Here is a 9,720-nt window from a genome sequence, read left to right on the forward strand (position 1 = left end):
GTAAAACATCTCAKTTTCTCTCTATTAAAAATTCAGGTGATCTGACAATAGCACAGTATTAAAGTGAAGAAAAAAAGGTACTCTTTATAAGTCAAATAGAAAAAATAATACTGGGTATATGATTGACAGGCGTAAGTTACCTGCTTCTTATTACTGGAGAGGAGCACATTTTTATATTTAACATTCCTTTTTAGTAAAGTTAAATATGAGAAAACTACACATACTCTTGTAGCATCTAAAGTGCTCAGATTCTGTCTCCCCATAATATATATTCCTGTCATTTACTACAGATCCTGAATGTTTTGCTCCCGTTACATTCAACTGGAGGAAGTTACAGGCTCTACTTGTTCCAACAGACAGCAGAAATCCTTGAAGTTGACATGATTATAGAGCATTCCATCTTACCTAAGGCTGAAGACATTACACATAATAAAAAGAAGAATTTTAACCCAGGAAAGGTTTTCTTCCTTAATGCTTTTGTTTCTAAAGGAACACAGAGGATTTGGAGTAGAGTTAGCTGTTAATTTAAGCAATTTCTGTTCCTTGGTTAGTAATGGTTAAGTATGTATTCAATTTCAGATATCTGCATTAAATGRATGTGCAGTTATAAGGGTATTTCTATTTTAAGCCTGTTCGAGCTTATTGAGAATTTAACAGTTAAGTCCTGGGTTTGACATAAGCCTTGAATAAGAAARAGGCCACTGCATCCCTCTTCTATACCTGAGGCAGTCAATCCTTTCAGACACAGAGTTAAGGTTCCAGCTACTTCCAATGAAGAGAAAATTTGTAGGTGGGATACATGTTTTTATGCAGGCAGAGACAGTGTTTCTAAAGGGGCTTTATACTGTGTGGCTTACATTATTACTCTTTCGAACAGCCTTTGTATGTTGTATGCCCAATAAATCTGAACCACAGGCTGCAGCTATATCATTAAATAATGATTTTGTGAACTATAGCAAAGATAGCCATATACCAAATGTTACTATATACTAGAAAACACACTTTTTTTTAGCACTGATCTYTATTGCAGGACTGAGATTGTGTTAGAGCATCTTAACCAGTGGAAGTGCTGTGAGATTCTCCAGCAAGAGATCCCAATTTAATTATGTTGATTGCTACATGACAGAGTTCATTCTGCTCTAATTTATACATAATTTTTTCAACATATTGGGTCAACGTGATTTCTGGAGTCATTTGCTTCCAATCTACTTTGCTAACAGCATCTTGAAGTTCTAAGTCCCCTTTTATGTTTGCAAATCAGAATTCCAGCCAGACACAAAAACAACTCATCTCCCAACCCATTTGATTAAAACAAAATTTGGCTGCTGCCTAATGGCTTGCTCAGGAAGCATTTGGGTCACATTAGAATGAAGWGGCCAAAGAAAGTTTGAGTCACATTCAAAATCTGATGAGAAAGGTCAAAATACCATAGTGAATGGCACCTAGTCTGTATAATGACAGAGAAGCTTTCAGAAATACCACCTTCAAAATTTATTTCTAGGTGAAGCAGATATGAATTACAGAGCTTAAGATATTCAAGAAAAGAATATGTATTCRAAAAAAAATGGGAGTAGCTAAATGTAATAAGCCTTTAACACACACTTCTCAGAACATCTTCAAATTAGCACCAGCTCTTGATAAATTTCCTTTCAATAAACAAAATGGTCAATTCTTTCTCACTGACATATCCCTAAAGTATGAAGAAAGTTCCTGCAAGCTCCATCTCAATTCTAAATATGTGTTACGGGAAACTAGGTAGCAACAGTAGGGCACAATAGTTATTTAAAAAGAATCCTAGAACTACAGTAAACTGCAGTCTCAATTGACACAGTTGTTCTTCCTCAGCAGTACCTCAAAAAGTTTGTACAACTAGAACTCACATGATAATCTAAAGGTTTGTCAATTTTTTTCTCATTCATACGAATTCCATTTTATTTCTTCACTGGTTTTCTTTTTGGAGCATTAGACTTATTTTAAGTAATATGTCCTAAGATTTTTCAGCTCACTATTTTGAACAATGTGAAACCCCTCACATAAATGTTACTATTTTGCAATGCTCATTTTACATAAAGGCAAAGATTTTCAAAAGTAAAAGGAAATTTAGATCTTTGGGAAGCTTTAAGAATTTCAGAAACAACTTCATCTCTGGAAAACTAGGTCCTTTTAAGGGATACCACATACAACCACTGCTTGTATTTTGGCCAAAAGATTAGGCCAGTCAGCTATCTCCCCAAAGAGGACAGCCTGTGCAAGGGAAATTCATTCATYCCACCTTCAAAAAATCACAGGAACATTTTTTAAAAAAATACATAAACAGTAGTTTTTCCACATTAATAAAATATTTCTGATGACTTTCACAGAATATATGTTAGAGTTGGATCAGGTTAAATCAACAGCTAAAAGTAGCTAACAGTGTAATGAGTAATGTGTGATTTTACTGGTACCGCCATAAAAAAACTGCCACCATAATCAGCAGTAATGATAATAACAGTTACTAGGTCAGCTCTCTTAGGCTGGATTGCACTGTCAACATTTTACCTTCATTTCAGTTCATGCTTGATACCAGCTATGAGTGTAATTTTTAATACTTGCTTGCAAAGCATAATTATCTGAACATAAACAGATATTCCTATTCCATGAACTGACTTAAATGTCTCCGAGACATAATTTAAACTGTATTATTTAACATTAAAATAACTGTACCTCTTAATATAACTTCTAAGTTATTTTTTCTGTAATTTTATTTCTAACTTATCACAATTATTTTACTGAATTTATTTAAAGGGTAAGGAACAAGAACATGTTATTTAGTATATTACCCTGTATACTGGCATGAAGGGAGTATCTTTCCTGTAAATTGGTTTGTATATGTCAGACTATTAAGATTAGAAAACGTCCGCTCTACAACTTGTACCTTTCATCAAAAGGGCAATATGTTTTTGTCAGATGTCAGATGGATAATCAAGTTTCTACTCTATATAGGCCAAAGACAAACACACTAAGCCAGCACTGCTGGAAAAATTAAAGGGAAGTTTTAACTTGAATTTTTCAGTTAGTTCCTTCTCTTCAGATTAACTCACAGATTAACTACTCACANNNNAAAAGAAAACTCTAAATTTTGCAGGCATGAGAAAGGCTGTTAACATAAAAAGTCTACATACAGACACAGTAAGTTCTACAGCTTGAACCTCAGTTAACATTGGCCTCCCATTTACGTTGTTTTTATTTAATAATATTAACTGACTACATTCCAGATTAGGCATTGTATTTGCACCATTTTCTAAATGTAAGGTATCTAACTATTTGCACTGCAGTATTTTTGTAGCTTTCTACACTATTTCTAAATGTGCTTTCTAAAGAGCCTAAAAATACTAGTACAAGATGACTAATCCTCAGTAAGAAAATTTTACTATGTTCATTTGTACTGTAAATTTGGGAGCACTATGCCTAATTTTAAGCAGTGATTCATAAGGCTGAGCAAAATCTTGGCAATTAAGAGATCTAGTCAAATCTGCCTATTTCCATTACCTGCTATAAACTCTGACCAGACGTGCTGTGGTCTAATGAACCTTTCAAGGGAATATGAGTAGAAAAATTCTTTATCAAAAGCAGGCAAAACTTACTGGATGAAGCTGAGTTTTCACTTCAGTGTTTGGATGGTATCACATATAAAAGTGCAACTCAGTTGAAAAAAATCCTCACATAGAAAACAAACGTAACAGATTCCTTCAGCTCAAATACATTATGTGACATACTGGTAGATGAATTACAGAGGTAGCATTAAGGATGCCCATGAGAAAGAACTTCCCCACTCACACGCATTCATTACTTGGATGAAACAGAAATGCATCACCGTAATTCCCCATTAGCTTTTCTGAAGAGTCTGGTCAAACCACCCACTGACTATGGTAATACCTTAGAAAATGTATTCTATAATTGCTCTTTCAAACGATTGTGATCTGCAACTGATAAATAAAATCTGTTACATAATATATATTTTTTTWWAAAAAGCCTCTTCTACTCAAGTTGTTTTGTGTTGACAGAACGGAATACAGTCGCTTTTTATATGTGTAGTTTGCAAAAGTTATGTTGCATGTTAATAGTTACAAAAACAGGGCATATTAAGTCTCCTTTCCTTGAAAACTGTTTGCTGCAGTACTAACATAGCACAGAATACTGGTAATACAGCAGAAATTACTTGCTACATACTGATGTTAAACAGTGTTCAGTGTTCCAGTGACAGGCCTTTTTAAACAGTAGTCTTCTCCCATCCCCCATCTACACTTGAGTGCTCACTTTAGAAAATGGGTTTCTCAGCAGGAGGGGTATGACAACAAAATGGGCCCTTGGCTCAGCAACCTAAGGTTGTCAGAGCTGAATATCTGGTTGGAATAGGACTTGATATTCCTTTGAATAATTTCATTAACTGTTTGACCTTTTCCACTCCTGAGGAAAATAGAACTATCAGTGCAAACTGGACACAATGCAGGACCACCTAAGATGCTGCTACATCAGCTTATGAACAGAAAAGTTTGTAAAGTTAAAAAATCAGCCTACTCTTGCACACTGACCAGAACATTACATCCCAAGCAACGAAACCAAAAGTCATTAACATTCTCAAACACTTTTCTGGTAGGTGCACTGCCATTGAAATACACTTTGTCTACTGAGTTACRGTACAGACAGTCCCTTCGCTGAAACATCCCCACCTCCTGCTGAATTCTCAAGCTGACAAGCTGGCTTCTAYGTAGTGGCTTCAAAGTTACTGGAAGACAGCAATTATTTTGCTTGTGCTCCAATACTGCACGTTTTGTTGTTGTTACTCATAATAACAGTCTAAACTGGGCAACAACACATCTGTGGATGCCACTAACCAGAGTGCAATAATGCCAGACTTTCCATTGCTTCATGTTTGTAACTTAATTCCCAATCCATTTTCAGATCCAATTACATGATCAATATACTACGAAAAAAATATGAAAATACATTACTTTCACCACGGATGCTTTCTTTCATTATTTTCCAGGGACTTTTCATTAAGAACACTGTTAATCTGTCAAATGCTGCAAAAAAGGAATTTCTATGGCCTTGATTTGCACAAGTTCCATCTTTCCTTTGTTCATTCACTATCATAGCTCCTCCTGATATTGGTAACCGCAGCCTCAGTCCTACAGAGGCTGGAACACATGCCTAGCTTCAAACTTTTGAGCAATCCAAATGACTAAAACGTAACTTAAAAAAAAAACAAACAAAAAACAAAAACAAAAAGTCTCATTATATGGTTATCACATACATGACCTGATCTGAATGCCCAAAGCATCAGAACCCTTCCGTAGTCTCTGAAACCATGGCATTAAAACAAATAGAAAACAAGAACTTGAAGAGCTGGATAGGCAGTAATTTGGTAACGCTGTTTACAAAGCCTCAGTTCCTGGTGACATCCCTCGTGCTACAGCTTGTGTTACAAGGAAAGAGGTCAGACTAGGTAACCAAAACCATTTTACTAGATTAATGGTCTACATATTTAAAATAGGCAATGTTTTATTCTTGTACTTGCTGCTTAGAAAGTTATTTGTAACATTTTGACAAGAAGAAATCAACTGAAGCACGCTTTGTATCTATGCACAACTGCCAAAGCTAAGAGCAGTAACAGCTTCCCACCAGAGCTACCCAAGCGAATTTAGGTACCTAATAAACTCATCATCCTACTGAAAAAGAAAATATTGTCAAAGATGCAAGCATTTGTACATCCTATTTCTGTATAGCAGTACTTCAGCCATGAAATATCTACCTATGAATAATTATCTGTTACTAAATGTGAAGTTATACCTTATATAACCTTTTATAATCTACGTCATCATTTGCATTCTGAAGATATAACCAGTTTCTTCTCAAATTTATCTACCATTCATGAAAATGTCTTTTAATAAGCACATTTAATCTGATTAATGATTTTCTGGTTTATAGGTAACCAAAAATATACCTATTTTACCTTTAGCATAGTAAAAGGTTTTCTTTCAGTGAGAAACGGCAATAGCCAGAATAAACTTACTTCTCAACTAGGTAATTGCTTGATCAAAAGTGCAAATAATAAATTYGCAGTAAAGAGTACCACTGAAAAAATAGAGGTCAACCACAGACCAAAGCTTGATTAAATGTTTATACAAAGGAAGGAGCTGGCAACACCACCTCACCCTTTGGCCCTTTTGAACACTGCTTTGAAATATTCAGCATAATATGATCTCACCTGCAGCTTCCATAATCTCAATGTGAACTTGGGCTTGAGCGAGCAGCCTTCTTGTTCCATCAACTTTAAATGCCTTAAAAAAAGAAAGGAAGAAGTAGTCCATGTTGTTTGTGAATAACAAAATCCTCTTCCTTCCAAGGGTTTTTTAACTCCCCCCCCCCCCCCAAACTACTGGTGCTTCTTTCAAAGATCCACTGTAACAATAGTATTACAAGACCTTCAAATTGCGGAGCAGGGGAGGGAAAGAAGAAGGGAAATAGTTTAATGCTTATTTTGTACACTGAGGAAATAGTACAGTGATTCCAGTGTAATATCCAGACACATGCAGACCAACTATTTATTCAGATGAAAGAATGTTTTAGAAGTTCTATTCATCACCAGAATTTGTCAGTGAAAACTTTTCTTAGATCATAAATCTGCAATCACTTTTCACAGAAATTCTCCCTTGTGCCTAAGAAGAGCAGAACCTCGTTGCAGAAACTATCATTGCAGTATTTACTAACCCTTCACAGACACAACCATCACCATTTCTTTGCCAGTTTTCTTTCAAATACATATTGGAAAAGTAGTCATGATCCTCTCATGATCCCATACGTACGTATGTTTTCGACATGTTCAGTCATATTTGATTCTGAACACTACCGTATCAAAACAAAAAATTAATACTATAATACTGTGCAGCTAGAAATTAAGACTGTTTAGATGTAGACTAGGAAAACACACGCCATATTGCACACGTATCTTCTTCAAAAGAGCAAGGAAATATGCAGATGTCCTTTGAAAAGCAGTTTAACCATTTCTGTGACCAGAAAGTGGTTTCCACATTAATGGAAATAAACATAGGTTATGCCTTATGGATAAAATGAATGTGTCCAGCACAACAGAAATACCTTGCTATATTCTTCATGAACAATCTGACTTTTACACGTGAAGCACCTGAAAATAAACAGTCACAGCCCCCCCYTTTTTTTTCTCTCCTTTTCAAAATGTGAATCTTATAAACCAGGAACCACTGATACAGGAAATTGTGGCAAAGATTCATAAGACAGTGCATTCACTGGGATAAGAAAATTACTGCTTAAGTCTTAGTATGAATGGTCAGACTACAGAAACGAGTTGATCCCAAAGTTTTAACAATGTTAAACATTACTATTTGTCCAGTAATTGGAGAATGCGTATGTGAAAACTTGATGCCTAATGGCAACTTGCATCACGTTATATACATATACTGTCCGGTGCAGACAAAAAAAAAAAAGCAAAGCACTATTAGACACAATTAAAGATATCTTTCAACACTCAGAAATAACRGTTATCAGATTGTATATGATTTTGTTACTTGCACTCATTTAGTTAAAAATTAGTTATGGTTCCTCTTCAAGTTCACCTTGAAGGACAGGGTCTGAAGTTTAGTAAAATTAATCTTTGGTAAGAAGTTAGAGCTATATTGTTCTTTACAAAGTTTTCTTCCCCCTTTTCTAAAAAGAAGAAATGGAGTAGCTTTGCAAGGAGTCAGTATATCATAGTCCTAGAGGTAGGTCTTGAAAAAATTGCTAGCTACCTGATGTGCAGTTATTTTTAGAACCTGAACATATCACCAGAAAAGTCTGTTCTGCACTGCCAGAGCCAAGATGAGATGTCACTCTCAGACTGGATGCATTTTTGATGTCTGTGGGCAAGAATCCACTAGTGACAGTGCATATCAGCACTGAAACAGAACAGTAGGGCTACAGCACAAACTACAAAATGACTTCAGGGAGCCAGAAAACACACTGGGCAAGGGGGAGRAGGGGGAAGAACGTCAAACCTGCCTTCTTTGTAATTATTCCCATCTTTCTTGCCATGAAAAGCAGGATGGGAATGAGCTTCTAGCTAGATCAATGGGGTAAAAGAGAAGACACTTAGTTTGGCAGACTACAGGAACAGAAGTCTAAGCACTTTTTCTTTTGCAGGAAGAGAAGTAATCATGATCATCTAGGTCACCCAGGCTCATTGTCTAGCATCATTGCAAAGGCATTAAATTTAAAAAGGATTTTATATATATATATATATATATATTTATTTATATAAATGCATCACCCTTACAATTGAGGCACACAAAATGGTGCCCAGTCTGCTGTCTCAGTCTTGGTTTTAAAAGGAGTGAAATACTTCATGTGAAGCAATGGTGCATTTGAGTGCTACAACCAAGATATCTACTATAGTCTCAGGCTACATTCACACCTAAAACATCCCCTCCAGCATGCTAAATTGCTGATGCAGATGCACCCACAAATCTCTTCCAGGACTTCTGGAAAGTTACCTCCCTTCCTTACCTCTGAGGTTTTGCTTTCAATCTCAGCTCTGCGGCAAGCCAACTCTTTGCKTCTCTCGAAGGCCTCCCAGACTTTAAAGATAACGCAGCACAACCACAGTACTCCAGAGACAAAGTACACAGTTGTTTTTGAAGAATCATCTCCCCTCTCCCAGCAGCAGCTCAGCCTGACAGAGGGTAGAAGGTGAAGCTAAGTGAACACACATTGTGCACAATAGACTTTKAACTGGAACCTGGAAACAAACACATTAAAGTTGTATCATTTGTTACAAGATGAAAAGAAGGAAYATAAACACCTCATTTAATAGAAAATATTGACACTGAACAAAATTAACCACAGCACTAACAAACGTGAAGAGAAATTGTCCCAACTCTCTGTTTTACCTGCAATGCTCTAGGAGTCTTAAGACAAGAAGCTCTGGAATAGCTTATTTATGAAAATAAACCTGATACAACTGTTAGTGCTACTATTAGGAGAAATGGTTCACATCAAATGTTAAACTGAACTGTTATAACCACGTATGAATTAGGATTAACATAGAGAGATAGTGCCATTCCAGATTAAAACCAACCATTCCTGTTTTAAGTCCTGAAATCAAAACATTTTCAGTACCAATGCAGGAGTGCCCTCATCCTTTTTAATCTTTCTTCCSCATGTTCATATTTTTATGACCTGTTATTCCTTAATGTAAAACAAGACCCTCACCACTCCTAACTAAAGCAGACCATTCAAATTGCTGTATGCCTGCCACCAACCGTGTTGCTGCTTCCTTATAAAATATATTCTTATTCATCTTCAAGCCCTGCACCGGTATTTCTAGTTCCTAAATCAGAGTGCCCAAGCTCCTCTCATGCTGCTTGAATATTTCAGCAGTTCTGCTTTAACAGCTGCAGCTTGAATTTTCTCCAGCAGGTTGATCTGACCACTATCATTACCAGTATTAGCACTCTCTCCTTCTGAGACTGCCATGTTTCCAAAGTTATATCCGTACGGTCTCAGTGCCCTAATTTTACCTCTTTCCATGTTTTACTCAAGTTATACAAGCCTTTTCCAACATTCTCCCTCCATTTCTTCATTTCTGCTTTACAGCATACAAGTAATTCATGAATCTATTAATTTCTCTCTGATTGAGACTGTTTCAAGTGTAATTGCTGCCTACAG

This window comes from Rhea americana, unplaced genomic scaffold, assembly GCF_003343005.1.
Source record: "Rhea americana isolate MKP2758 unplaced genomic scaffold, rheAme1 scaffold_19, whole genome shotgun sequence".
Lineage (NCBI taxonomy): Eukaryota > Metazoa > Chordata > Aves > Rheiformes > Rheidae > Rhea > Rhea americana.